Below are 15,609 nucleotides of genomic sequence, written 5' to 3' on the forward strand. Positions count from 1 at the left end.
ACAGCCATCCTATACTACAATATACACATATGTACATCGGTGATAGAATCCATACTATCACACCCACACATTTCCCTTAAACTTTCTCCCCCTCGTCTGTTAATATATCTGCCACAATTTAGTCTTTTAATCTTTCAACAGTCAATATTTCATTCCAAAATGCTAACAGAAATCTAGAATTTGTAGATCATACTTAACAAAGATGATGGTGTTTCTGGTAAAAAACGATTGTAGATTATTCTTTTAAAGGCAATGGCATATCATGTAAAATTTAACTACTGCTGAAGTGAAACAAGTGTAAATTTAGAGCAAATGCTTTCAAAGTATTAAAGTGCACAGTTACACAATCCTGCTGTGCGTAAAATGGTCTCTTTATGAAATTAATATCATCAGCTCAGAACTGGAATCTGTTATCATGAACAAGTCATGAAATTTGGAGTTTTTGCAGCATAGAGTAAACATTCCTATTACAATATAAAAAAAAATAAAAATAATAGAGCACAAAAAGTAAGGCCGTGTCTTTGGTTCATTGATTATTCAGGAATCTGATGACAGCAGGACAAAAGCTGTCCTTGTGCCGTTGAGTGCTAGTCTTTAGACTCCTGCACCTTTTTCCCAATGGTAGCAGAATGATGAGGGCACAGCCTGGGTGGTGGGGTCTTTGAGGATAGAGGCTGCATCTTTTTTAAAGACACCGCCTCACATAGATGTCCTCAATGGAGTGAAGTCTGGTGCCTGTGATGTCGCAGGCTGAGTTAACAACCCTCTGGAGTTTATTCTTGTCCTGAGAGTTGGCACCTCCATACCAGGCAGCGATGCAACCAGCCAGAATGCTCTCCATGTTGACGTTTACGAGAGTCTTTTGTGTCATACCATATCTCCTCAGACACCTCACAAAGTATAGCCACTGGCGAGCCTTCTTTGTGATTACATCAACGCGGAGACTCCAGGACAGATCCTTGGAGATGTGGTCACCCAGGAATTTGAAATTCTTGGCCCTCTCCACTACTGTCGTGTTCCCCTGATTTCCTCCTGAAGTCCACAATCATCTCCTTGGTTTTGCCAACATTGAGCACAAGGTTGTTGTCATTACTCCATTCAACGAGCTGATCTACCTCCCTCCTGCATGTTTCCTCATTGTTGTTTGTGATTCTGTAGACAACTGTGATGTCATCAGCAAACTTATAGATAGCATTGAAATTGTGCCTGACCACACAGTCATGAGTGTATACTGAGTAGAGCAGTGAGCTAGCACATATCTTTGGGGTGATAATCAGTGAGGAGGATACATTGTTTCCAATTTGTACTGGCTGTGGTCTTCCGATGAAAAAGTCAGTGATCCAGTTGCAGAGAAGGATACAGAAGCCTAGAGTATGTAGGTTCTTGATGAGCACTGAGGGAATAATGGTATTGAAGGTCAAGCTGTAGTCTATGAAGAGAAGCTGTATGAATGAATTGCTGTTTTTGAGGTGATCCAGAGCCGAGTTGAGAACCAGCGATATTGCATCTGACGTGGAGCAATTGAGATGAAAGGCGAACTGCCGTAGGTCCAGATTTTTGCCTAGATACATGTTAATTCTGACTATGACCAGCCTCTCAAAGCATTTCATCACAGTAGAAGTTAGTGCTACTGGGCAGTAGTCATTGAAGCAACTCACACTACTTTTCATGGGTACTGGGATGATTAATGCCCTTTTAGAGCAGTCGGGAACCTCTGACTGCAGCAATGAGAGGTTGTAAAAGTCCGTGCACACACTGGCTAGTTGGTTGTCACAGATTTTCTGTACCCTGCCAGGTATGCCTTCAGGGCCTGATACCTTGTGAGGGTTCACTCTTTTGAATGATGTTCTGACATCGCTCTCAGAGACAGATATCACAGGGTCCTCAGCCTTTTCAGGAATGCTAGTAGGTACTGTTTGGTTCTTCTTCACAAAGCAGGCAAAGAAAGTGTTCAGCTCATGGTTAATGAAAGAGAACCAAACAGTACCTACTAGCATTCCTGAAAAGTCTGAGGACCCTGTGATGTGGCGAGGGAATGTGGCACATATTTCTCTGGTATTCTTTCCCCTCTGACAAGTTCATTGCAAGCTTCCTTTACCAAATGGTTGTATCCTTTGGGGGGCTTTGTAACTGGACGGTCTCGCCCTCACTGAGTGGGGGAAGGGATTTACTCGTCTTGTCATAATGCTTCCTTTGTAGGGCGCGTTTATGCAATAACTGGCAATGGATTACATTGGAGTTGGTGGGACCAGGCTTTAACATTTCCTTATGAACTGGCAGCGATATTTTGGTTTGCCAAGACATGAGCCACTGCGCCGGCAAGCCCAGGGTATGGTCTCTGGTCATGATTCTAAGATTCAATAGGTCCACGAATACATCTGACTTTTCCCTAAGTGATCTTTCCATAACATTTTTGGCACTGCGGACTGCTCTCTCTGCTAGCCCGTTTGATTGGGGAATTCTGCGCTGCTCGTGATGTGTTCGAAGTCCCAGGTACTTGTGAAGTCTCTGAATTTCTGGCTGGTAAACTGCGCCCTGTTGTTGGACAGCGCTGTTCGTGGCGATCCACGATGGGCTTTGTGATCGCTGCTGATCTCCCTGACCAGGTCTATCTCAAACCAGCCGGAGTAAGAGTCTACTAGCACCAAGTATTGTTGTTTGTTCCACTCGAAGACATCTGTTGCCACAGTGCACCACAGCAAGTCCGGCACCGTGTGCGGCTGAAGGGGTTCTTTGACCGGGTGGGTTTTGATACTGTTGGAGACTGCACAGCCCTGAACATGTTTTGTGATGTCCATGTCCATACCAGGCCAGAATACCAGATCCCGGACACATTGCTTAGTTGCCTCGATGCTGGGATGTCCCCTGTGGAGGAATGCTGTGTACATGGCATGGAGCATGGATGATTGGTCTTAGGCCTTTCATTATTATGCCTTCGTCATAGATCAGTTCATCTTTGAACATGAAGTAAGGTTGTACTTCACATGGCAGGTTCCTTTGCTTTGCAGGCCATCTGGCCCGAATTAAAGTGAGTAATGTTGTCGACACCCAGTCATCTGCAGCTCTTATTAGCTCTTCTTGGCATAATGGGACATATTTCCATGACATCATATGTGCCCGGAGGACGAGCTGTGCTGATGATGGGTGCCCTGGATAATGCGTCGGCCAGATGCATTTCATTCCCCGCCTTGTGGATCATTGTAAAGTTGCATTTTTGCAGTCGCATTATCATTCGCTGGAGCCTCGCCAGGGAGGAGTGAATGGATTTATTGATAATAGATACTAATGGCAAGGGGTCTGTCTTGATAGTTATCAGTCTCCCATAAAGGTAGTCATTGAATTTCTCTGTAGTGGCCGCCACTGGGCATAGCTTGGACCATGTTTGCTGCCTTCTTTGAGGGTGTCACCAGGCATCTGCTGCTGACCTCAGCAGCTTCATGGGTTAAGCACTTGTCTATGGCTTTACGTAGCGTTAATTCACTGTCTTGTAACTGCGTTTTTCTCATTCCATTGTCGAGCAGGTCACACACTATGTGGTCCTTTATCAGGACATCGGTCAGTGAGCCAAATCTGCAGGTCTTCGCTTTCAGCCTTAATGCACACATGAAGGATTGTACAGGTTCTCCTACCTCCTGGTCCCTTCTATAAAACATCAGATGTTCCATGGTGACGTTAACCTGTGGGCCGCACATTTCCTGGAACTTTTGTTTCAGACACCCCGGATCCTCCCTGGACTCCGCCGCCTAAACTATTTGATTCCTGTCTCTAACCTTGGGTGCATACACGAATGCTCACTGCCTCTCAATGGACTCAGGGCCAGCAAAGTTGAGCAGAATATAGGCTTTCATGAGCGGCAGTTTATCCGAGTGCACGGCCATGATAAAGATGTCATATTCCTGTTCAAAAGTCCTCCAATTCACAGCCGTATTGCCCTCAGCCAACACTGGGTCAGGGCATAGTAATCGGGAAAATGTGGTTGTGTACTCATTGTGTCACAAAAGAAACATGGTCTCTGCCTTCAAGCTCTGCACATCCCACTCCTGACACCATCTATGTGTTTGCTGCTCAGTGAGGACACAGGAGGCCAGAGCTGCTAAATAACCAAACACATTATTGAATAAAAGTAAATGCAGTAAAAACCGTGAGTCCCAGGGAGGGGAAACAGCCGCTCCTCCTGAGCTCAACTCTTGACTGGGGTTTTATCAGTTGCCCCCTCGCGCATGCTCACAGCGGTCCATCTTGTACGGTGTCCCACACTTGCTGTGCACATGGTGCGAGGCGATCTGAAGGCAGCTGCCTACAGTAACCTGCTAATCTCTGAAAATAGAACAACATTAACTGGGAGAACTCCTACAGGGAGCCATTCCAGAACAGGAATGATTGACATGCACCACAAATGAGAGTTATTTTCCTTGAAGAATTTTGTAACTCTGCATGCTGCAAAGACAAACTTTGGAGTGTACAAGATTGGCTCTTGACTTTGAAGATAATCCACTGCCCAACGTACCCCACAGAGAAAGGCCATTATTTGCCATATTCGATCAGTAGACATTATGACAGGACTCAGCTTTCACTAAACTTCACAACATTAGCAAGAACGGTCTGCAGCAAACACACTGTGACAGGTTGTCAGCTTAATGCAAATGACAAAGGAACTTTGAAGGACTTTTGATCTGTTTTCTCTTTAATCAGATTTACTATCAGCTATAAAGTTCGAGTGGAGACATTCTCCTTGAAGCAAAGAAGGTTGAGAGAAGATTTGAAAGAAGTGGACAAGATCACAACTGGTTTGAAGAGCAACTAGGTGCAAACTATTCATGGATGATGCAAAAATTAGGGAACATAGATTTAAAATTATGCTCAAGTGATACAAGGAGAAAGTGAGAATTTTTTTATGCGGAAATAGGATTTGAAATTCACCAGCTAAAAGTGTGACAGAAAGAGAATCAATCAAGTGAGATATGGATAGGGCATTGAAAGGGACTAATTTGCTGTGAAGAATGGGACTAAATGGATTATCTGCCAGTACCCAGTCTTGATACCCACATGTCTCTTTCTGCACTGGTAACAATTCAATGACTAACTCCTTTTGTTTGCCTTCAACTAAATGGGCCTCTCATAAAAGAATTTCATGCAATCCATTGACAAATCATTTATTAACATGAGACAGACATCTTTGAGCAGTTATCTTGTGACAATTCCCTTTTAACACAAAGATTTGGACTCAATATATTACTTAGTAATTTGATGAAACATCACAGGAGGAAGATTTCAAAGTATTTTTAACTTTTCTTATTCATTGCTGTAATTTATGGATCACTAGGATAATTTTTCTGCTGAATAATATGGATTATAATTTGTTATTTAAAATTGAAATAATCAGGCATCTGCTAATTAACCTTTAATCCTCAGGATAAAAGTCTCTATTAAAAATAATTAGCAATTTGTTTGAAAGAAAATCAAGGGAAATATCTCCTGTGGAGAAACGTGATTAAAAGCACTTTGGAGCTTTTAAATGTGTAAATGTTCAGGAGGGTGGGCTCTATTAAAATGCCCCAGGAAATTAGCATTGCAAGGAATGGAGTTTGAGCGGAGCCAACTGCTTGAAAAGTTGATATTTCATTCACTTTTCCAATAAGGAGCTGGATAAATATTGCCAGAGTTCGGTTCAATTCAAAGGTGTCGACCAAGTGAACATGTTGCTGATACTCATTTCAAGATGAAAGGAATATAAGATCAGGGATGTGATGTTGAGGCTCTGTCAGGCACTGGTGAGAACTCACTTGGAGTATCGTGATCAGTTTTGGGCTCCTCATTTAAGAAAGAATGTGCTAGTATCAGAGAGGATTCAGAGGAGGTTGACAAGGATGATTCTGAGAATGAAAGAGTCATCATATGAGGAACGTTTGATGGCCCTTGGGCCTGTACTCAAATTTGGAATTAAGGAGGATGAGGGGGAATCTCATTGAAATGTTTTGAATGTTGAAAGGCATGGACAGAGTAGATGTAGAAAGTTGATTCCCATGATGTGGGAGTCTAGGACAAGAAGGCACAATTTCAGGATTGAAGGGGGTTCACTTAGAATAGAATAACCAGAGGGTGGTGAATCAGTGGAATCTGTTGCCACAGATGGTTGTGGAGGCCATGTCAATGGATGTATTTAAGGCAGAGATTTATAGGTTCTTGATTAGCCAGGCCATCAAAGACTCGTCACGTGGAAAAATGGATCACCTCATGATTAAATGGCAGGTCAGACTCGATAGACTGAATTGCCTATTTCTGCACCTATGTCATGGTCTTATGGTCTTGTAACAAAAACTTGTTACCATGGAGTGGTGGGGGTGGGAACCAGAGCAGCAGGGCAACAAGAGGAGGAGCTGATGAGATGAAAGATGTTATGGCAAATAGAACTATCAGAAAGGATAGGAAGGGACAGACTAACACAGCGAGGCTGACGTGAGTTTATTTCAACGTAAGATACACTCCAGTTAAGGGACATGAATCTCAAGCCTGGATCAATGCTTGGAGTTAAGATCTGGTCATTGTAGAGATTTGGATGGAAGAGTGACAATACCGGCACTTAAATGCTCTTGGGTTTCAATGTTCTAGATGAGAAAGGCAGGAAAATAAAAGAGGTGGAGGGATTGCATAATTAATCAGGGGAGAGTGTCATAGCTGCACTCAGAGTTGATGTAAGCAGGGTGCATTGAGATCAAAATTAAAATAGGTCCAATCACTCTGATTGGGTTATAACCAAGGGCTTTCCAAAGGTCACTGAAAGATAGAAAAATGTGTATATAGACAAATTATGGAAAGGTCTGAAAGCAACTGCAGTGTCATAGTGAAAAACATTAGTTTTACAGCTGCATCTCCCTGATACCTTTCACCATTTAGAAGGGACCATCGCCCCTGATTCCCTGGTCTCCACTCTTTGTTCCCACCAACCATTCGATTTTCACTGCACTTTTCCGTACTACTGTAGGAAGTGCTACGCTTATCCTTTCACCTCTTCCCTTCCCACCACTCAAGGACCCAAACACTCTTTCCAGGTGCAGCAGTGATTGAAGTTCAAATTCAAGTGTATTATTATCATTCAATTGTACAAGTGCAACTCAACAAAACATTGTTTCTTCATGCAAACACATAAATAACATAGCACACATATTTACAAGGGATTTACTGTGCTCGCCATAATATTTGGGACAAAGACAATGTTTTCCTTTAATTGTTCCAGAATTTTAAATGTTTAATCAAACAATTCACATGTGACTAAAGTGTGCATTCCAAAGTTTCAAGTCAAATCAAATCAAGTTTATTGTCATCTGAATCTATAAGTACAACCCGGAAACAGCGTTCTCCAGTCCTTGGTGCAAAAAAAAACCAGACATAACACATCTACAGACAAATAATATATATATGAGACAATATTTCATCTACCTGTATATAAATAAGTAAATAAATAAATATTGTTTCATGTATATGGGAATCAAGGATGGTTAGTCCGAGCAGTTCCTTTGGTCATTCAGCATTCTCATTGCTCGTGGGAGGAAGCTGTTCCTCAGACTGGTGACTCTAATGCTCCTGTATCTCTCCCCCAATGAAATATGTTGTTTCAGGGTGGAAGGGGTCCTCAATGATTCTGCGTGCCTTCTACAGACGACAATCTCAGTAGATCATGTCGATGCCTCTCCAGTGATCCCCTCTGCCACTCTTACGGTCCCGAGGATTGACCTCTGATCTATTTATCTGCAGCTAGCCAAAACACTCTCGAAAGAGTTCCTGTAGAAGAATGACATCATAGTGGCCAGTAGCCTTGCCCACTTCAGTCTTCTCAGGAAGTGCAGTCGCTGAAGCTCCTTTTTATAAATGAGATGTTGAATGTCCACGATAGGTCACTAGTTAAATGAACTCCAAGGAACTTGGCGCCCTCCACTCTCTCTCTCTACTACAGAGTTGTTGATGTGACGTGCAGGTGGTTAAGATAATCATGTCCTTCGCCCTATTCACATTGAAACTCAGGTTGTTACTCTTGCATCATTTCATGAGATTTTCCAACCTCTTCTCTGAAGTGCTACACTCATCAATGTGCTGAATGAGGTTGTATCTTCTGCAAACTTGATGACACTGTTGGAACTGAATCAGGTGATGCAGTCATGGGTCAGTAACGTGAATAGGAGCGGGCTGAACACACAGCCCTGAGGTGCGCCAGTGCTCAGCGTGACAGTGCTTGATGTTCTGCCACTGACCCAGACAGACTGTGGTTTTTCCATTAGGAAATCCAGAATTCAGCGAGGACAGCTTCTTGACCAGCCTCTGGGGAATGATAGTATTAAACGCTCAACTGAATTCAATGAACAGCAGCCTGGCGTATGAAACATCATTCTCCAGGTGAGCCAAGACGGAGTGGTGACGAGGCTATAGATCATCTGTGGAACATTTTTTTCTATAGGTTAATTGAAATGGGTCCTTCGTCTCTAGTACCATCACCAGACACTCAAAGCACTGCTAATGGTGGAGGTCAATGCCACAGGACGCTAGTCATCAAGGCCTGTTATTAGCACCCTCTTGGACCAGGATGATGGCAGCTGTCTTGAACCCTTTGGGAATGATGGAGTGCTGCAGTGAGGTGTTGAAGATGTCCATGAAGACCTCTGTCAATTGGTCTGCACAGTCGTTCAGTACCCAATCAGGTATGTTGTCTGATCCTGCCACCTTGTGTGGGTTCATCTTCAATAGGGTTCTCTTCACCTCAGTCACAGCTATGCAGGGGCCCCATTCATCAGGAGAACATGGAGCTTTCTTTGGTGATATCCTGTTCTTCTTATCAAAATGTGCATAGAGGATGTTCAGTCTGTCTGGAAGGGAGACTTCATTGTCCTTAACTCACAATGTTGACTTGTGATCCTTTATAGTCCTGATCCCTTGCTATATGCACCTCATGTCACCAGAGTCACACAACTGTCTGTGGATCTTCTGTGCATAATCCACTTTGCCTTCCAGATTGCACGGGAGAGGTCACCCCTGGCTGATCTTAGTGCCATCCAATCCCTCGTGAGCTTTGAGAAGGGCTCTGACCTCTGCATCCAACCATGGTTTCTGGTTGTGAAGCATTCGATCTCAGTGCACTTGCTGATGTAGCCAGTCACTGAGCTCATGTACTCCTCCATCTTTACATGACCTTTGTAGGTGGTCATCTCCCTGAAACAGCTCCAATTCATGGTCTCAAAACAGTCTTGCAGTGCTGCTGTACCCCCACTCGCATCCTGATCTCCCTGCAAACTAACTTAGTTTGCTTTGCCAGTGGTCTGTATGCCCAGGTTAGCAGGACCGATACATAATCCGAGAAACCAAAGTATGGGTGAGGTGCAGCCTTGTATGCAGCAGGGACTTTGGTGTACACCTGATCCAGAGTGTTCCCTCCTCTGGTGGTAAAGTTGACATGTTGTTGAAACCATGGTAATTCAAGGATAATGATATATATTTTAGTTTGACAGGTTGGGCAGTCGCTGAGAGGAGCATCTGTGTCAGGGTCCCCCAGGGTAACCCAGAACTTCCTGTTATCTGCTGTTTTAATTCTTCGCCCAGTCGATCTTCGATGGCACAGAGACTTAACTGATGCTTTATCCAAATTGCTGTGCTCCCTTCAATCCTTTGAGTCATTTACCTTCTACATTTATTTGCAATGCTCATAACCAAGAATTTATCAACATGTTCAAGTGAACTTTTGATTGGCAAGTTCTGCCATATACCTAAACAAAATACCGCAGATGTAGTCTGAAATAAAAACAGAGAATAACAGAAATCCTCATGATGCCAGGCAGCATCTGTGAAGTGAGAAGCATTCAATGTTAAATATGAGCAGCATTGCTGATTTAATTCTTGTTTATTATTTGAAATATTCCACCCAAACTGCACCCTTTACAAATACATATATGCCGAACAACCATTCCAGCACCTTTCCCAATTGTAACTGATACTAACAATTGAATTGCATTTTTTTGAAATCTTGTACAAATCACCCACTGAAAAGCCAATCATCAATAGTGCCAAATGTAATGTGAAACAATGGAAAATTTAAGTAATTTGCAATGTAAAGCACTTGTGGTAACAATGGAGCATACATCTGAAATGCTGAATAATAGAAGTTTTTAATCAGGATTAGTACATTTCATAAATTGATCAAGGTGTGAAAAGAAAATGTTCTCTTTTTCCTGCATTGTCCAAACCGGTGGTTCTCAAACTTTTTCTTTTCACTCACACACCAGCTTAAGTATGCCACAGGTACTCTGTGATTAGTAAGGGATCGCTCAAGGTGGTATGTAAGTGGAAAGAAAAAGTTTGAAAACTACTGTTTTAATCGTAACTAACACGGTTTTCATAACTCCAAAGGAAATGGGCCAATGACAATTTTTGTCAACCCAAATATTTCAGTAATAATTGGGTCTAGAGCAGTGATTCTCAGCCTTTTTTTCCCCCACTCACATACCACCTTAAATAATCCCTTATTAATCACAGAGCACCCACGGCAGAGGGATTACTTAAAGTGGTATATGAGTGGAATGAAAAAGTTTGCAAACCACTGGTCTAAAAGTTAATTTTCCTTTCGCTCTCATTGTGAAACTTGGGAATATGGCAATTGCCTGTAAGATGAGGACCTTGACTTTTCCAACTGCTAATTAGCTCCTTTCATGAGTGGCCATCAATGCCATTGGCCTGCAACTGATGAATGAAAAAAAGCATGTGGCCATGTTCACCATGTGTGTAGTACAGCAAAGAAACAGCAGTGCAGTGAGGTCTGGCAAGGGCCTTGCAAGTTGTCAATTTTCACTGAGTCATGTTCAAGAGCTAGAGACACACATTGACAGAAACCGCTGTTCTCTTTTATCATTTATTTTATTGCTCTAGAAAAGTGGAAGTGCCTTACCAGAATGCTTTAATATATAAACATGAGACCATTGGGAGTCCAGCTATAGCCAAAACCTTTGAAAACCCATTTGCAGCTAAACATTTCACTTCATGTAAACATCACTAAAATCAGATGATCAAACCAGAACAGAAAAGCATGTTTCTTGAAATTGAAAACTGGAGACTCAATAAATCGGAAGGACTCAATGACCCTGCATCCACAACCCCCACTCTCCATCACCTCGCCTTCACCCACTTCTCCCCACCAAGCCTGTCCTTGCACCCACCTCCCCCCACTCTCCAGCACACAGAACCTGCACCCATCTCCCCCATCCATTCCCACTCATCCACCAAGCCCCCTGCGCCCACCTTCCCCCACCCAACTCGACCCTGCACCCATATCCTCCCACTAGCATCCAGACCCTGAGCCCACCTCCCCCCACACCCAGCCCCCCTGCATCCACCTCTACCCCACCCTCCATTCACCTCTCCTGCACCCACTTACCCCACCCTCCACCACCCTGCTGCAACCCACCTCTACCCCACCCTCCACCACCTCACTGTACCAACTTCTCCCCCACCCTCCACCAATGTCCCCTGCACCCACTTACCCCACCCTCCACCATCTTACTGCAAACTACTTCTATCCCATCCTCCACCACCTAACCGTGAATCCACCTCTCCCCAACCCAAACCGATCCTGAACCCACTGCTACTCACCGTCCACCACCCTGCACCCATCAATACCGAACCCACCCCTCCCCTATGCCATCCCTTCCTTCACCTTTCTCAGCATTTGCTGTGATTGTGGACAATGAGAGAGTGATGTGAGCTGGGTGTGCTGTCAGTTCCCTTGATTACCAACGTCATAACAATGAGTGACCTTTAGGAACTGTATAAATTCCATTTCTAGATGACTGCTTCAGTCTGGAGAGAAATGTAGAGAAAACAAAGAACAATTAATGAAAGTAGCTGACATGAGATTAATGATGCAGCTTGAAATGATTTGATGAATTGATTACAATTATGATAATTATGATCCTACATTGCACACAAAGACTTTGATTCTAAGAATAGATCCATTTGGAACAGACTTCCCAATTTTTGACATTTGAACAACTCTTAAGAATGTAGAACAAAGTATACCATAGTCACAGAGTTTTATCAAAGGAAGGTTCTTGTTACAAGGAGTCAACATTTTTCAAACAGCTCTGGCAATGAGCTTTCTGCCTGGGGTAGCACATTGATATTTGATTTCGGGGATTTTGTGTTGATGGTGCTTGTGTATCCTCCTGTGCCCTGAAGTGTTTGTGGAAGCTGAAGAATAGATTCAAGGATGTACTCAGATTCTTTGAAAAGAATGCAACATTCCGACTGACTTCTGGGATCTCCAGCTCACCAATGAGAAAAGAACTTTCAGAATGGGTTGAGAATTTCAGTTCATGGATTGGGAATTTCAATTCATGCATTGAGAAACCCTACATAAGAGTCAGAAGGAGGACAAGGAAAGGGAGTGCAGGGCTAAAAGTCCTGGTCTGAGAGGGACTGGGACCCCAGTGCGTGTGTGGAGGGAACAGAGCCTCAATGAATGAGAGGGGGACCAGGGCCCCAGTGTGTGTGGAGGGGGACCCGGGCCCCAGTGCGTGTGGAGGGGGACCAGGGCCCCATGTGTGTGGAGGGGGACCAGGGCCCCGGGCCCCATGTGTGTGGAGGGGGACCAGGGCCCCATTGTGTGGAGAGGGACCAGGGCCCCAGTGTGTGTGTGGAGGGGGACCAGGGCCCCAATGTATGAGGAGGGGACCAGGGCCCCAGTGTGTGTGGAGGGGGACCTGGGCCCCAGTGTGTGGAGGGGGACCAGGGCCCCAGTGTGTGGAGGGGGACCAGGGCCCCAGTGTGTGGAGGGGGACCAGGGCCCCAATATGTGGAGGGGGACCAGGGCCCCAATGTATGAGGAGGGGACCAGGGCCTCAGTTGTGTTAGAGGGTTGTAACATAAGCAAGAACAAAATGAAAAGCCTTTGGTCTGATGATAAAGATCTTCAGGATGTGCAGGACTTGGCCTGATTTAGAGCCTTGTCCACTATAGAGTGTCAACCTATTCACCCTTCTGCACCCTTTTGGTGGGCTCCTGAGCTGAAGGGCAGTGTCTGCCCTTTGTCCCAACTGTACAAACCCGGCGACTTCCCAAAGACATGAATACATCATCCACAATCTGGAATTTTCATCTAACCCTGGTTTATTTCACAGGTTAATGCAGACCTTTTCAAGTCATTACAGCTGATTGTGCTTTAATCTCCTTTTTAATATAATGGGATCTATGAAGAATTTACTTTGCCATTTATTAACAGAACAAAAAAATTAGTTAACAAGAACAATCAGCTTAAAAATCAAGGCTGGCCAAATTACATTATTCCAGAGCAATTCACGTTTGCATTTCCCTCTCTTCCAAGTCTGACAGGTTGAAAGAAATTATATTATATCTTAGCAGGACATTACTGTCACAAAGCAATTGCATCTGTCCTTAACTGAAGGCCTGATTGCTTGCTTCCAGCACTTTCTTTCAAAGTTTTTTTAAAATCTGCATGTTGTATTAAATCCTGGCAAAATGGAACTGATTCAAATGCATAATTTCACTCTCCAAATCGAAGAAAGCCCAAACAGTGAAATCCTACTAGTATCAATTAAAGCAACATTGGTCTGATGAGTGGCAGATGCTCAGCCAAAAATGACTCCACACCTGGTTTTCATTTTCCCTATTATAGAACAACTGTACCTTGATTACAATTGCTAATGAGCTTAAAACTTGCTTAGTATGACAGGCTCATTTCTTTCCCACTCTTCTATTCAGTAGAGAAAACCTACCAGTTTCACCACGGGAGAGAAATTGGATCAGGATTTCAGAGGGCACTAAGTAATACTGTGCTTTGGCCGACAGTGAAGCAGAAAGATCCAGCAGCAAAAAAAGGATTGTGTTTATTTCTGGTATCTTCCATTAGCTCAATGTCCCAAAGTGCTCTGCCATCAATTAAATTTTTGTTTCAGACTAGTTTCTGTTGGAATATAGAAAGCTTGCCAACCAATTCACACACAGCATCTCCCACAGATTGCAGGGACAACCAATAAAGGATGACAACCTCAGCAATTAAGGGTTCCATAATGGCCAGGTTACTCCTCAGGATATCAATCTTGGATTTTTGTATTCACCTGGAACTCCAATTTGGAACTCTGACACAATATGCAATTTTAAATCTGGGTTTGAAACAGGGATATTAAGGATGTGAGATTGTACACAATAGGTAGATTGATCACAGCTGAGTCATTGTCTTACCAAATGATACATTGATTGTGGAGTTGAATGACCTCCACCTGACTCAATGGTCCTCTTAATAAGTTTCAAAATCATATTTTATTGGGGAAATACTCCAAAATTAAAATATTGGCAAAGCTGGAAATTTAAAATGAAAGAAAACACTGGACATATTCAGCAGAACAGCCAGGTGTTGGGGACAGTTGCTTCCTGAACTTTTATAACCAGTCTTAAACCCATCCAATCCCCCAATACCGAGGGCTTTTTTTTTAATGTACTCCAATCTTTTCTGGCACATTGTTAAATTGCTGCTACAAATTCAAATATGCTGTGTCTCCAGGATCCCCTCATCGACTCTGCCTGTAAAAAGCTTGAAGAGCCCATGCAAATTTGTCCATAAAACCATGTTGACTTGGTTTCATTACACTAAGCTTTTATAAATGACTTGCTATTTCTTCTTTAATTATAGAAATTATCATCTTGCCTATAATAGCCAACAGCTCTAATAATATTAACTTATCGTCTTCTCCTCACCTCCCCCCCACCTTGAACAATAGAGGTACACATGTGGCTTTCCTATCCTCTGATAACTTTCTGGAACTCCATGAATTTTGTAAAGTTTAAACCAATGATCCAGCCACTTTATTTAAACTCCTTAGTTCCAGTTCCTGATTACCTATCTTCCTTCAATCCCTTTTGTTATTCCAACACCTTGTATCTTGTAAATTCTTTCCATACTATTGTAAACTAGTCTCTTTGAAATTAACCTTTGGGCTAATTTGCAGTATTTCCACTTATGACTGATGCTGAGTATTGGTACAAAGATCTACCAGTTTATTCTTTTCTGTTGTTATTTCAGAATCAGAACTTATTATCATGAACTTGTCATAAAATTAATTGTTTTGTGGCAGCATTACAAGTGGAAAAAATTGCTATAAATTACGGTTCAGTAAATACAATATTTAAAAATAAATAAATTAGTGCAAAGGAAGAGATAAAGTGAGCTAGTGTCTGTGGTTCATTGTCCTTTCAGAAATCTGATGGTGCAGAGGAAGAAACTGTCTTTGTACCAGTGGCATAGCTAGGGCTGGTGCGGGAGAACAACAAATACCCCAAGCACCATTTCCACCCCCCCCCCCCCCAGTTCAATGCCACCACCACACCCCTCCCCACTCTGCTGCCACTCCCTTCTGGTTTAACAACACCACCGCCCCCACCCTCTCCACCGCTACTGCCACTACCTCCCCCTCTCAGCTCTGCCGTCAACAACCCCCCCCCCCCACTTCCATTCCAAACGTTGCCAAAAAAACAAAATCAGTGTAGCCCACCATTCAACCACTGACTCACCATCTGGCATGTGTCATGGCACTAATTTAATGTGGTCAACCCCCCCCAACC

The 15,609-nt window shown here is 43.3% G+C and overlaps 2 long non-coding RNA genes across 2 annotated transcripts in view; both read left to right on the forward strand.

The window, feature by feature from the left end:
• Positions 1-15,609, forward strand: part of LOC138741849 (uncharacterized) — a 368,971-nt gene that overhangs the window by 234,609 nt on the left and 118,753 nt on the right. The gene's annotated exons all lie outside the window — the stretch shown is intronic.
• Positions 1,991-5,137, forward strand: LOC138741191 (uncharacterized). The gene is made up of 2 exons (XR_011343376.1): positions 1,991-2,493; positions 4,693-5,137. It is a non-coding gene; the product is annotated as an uncharacterized lncRNA (long non-coding RNA).

The sequence above is a fragment of the Narcine bancroftii genome, chromosome 8 (assembly GCF_036971445.1).
Source record: "Narcine bancroftii isolate sNarBan1 chromosome 8, sNarBan1.hap1, whole genome shotgun sequence".
Classification (NCBI taxonomy): domain Eukaryota; kingdom Metazoa; phylum Chordata; class Chondrichthyes; order Torpediniformes; family Narcinidae; genus Narcine; species Narcine bancroftii.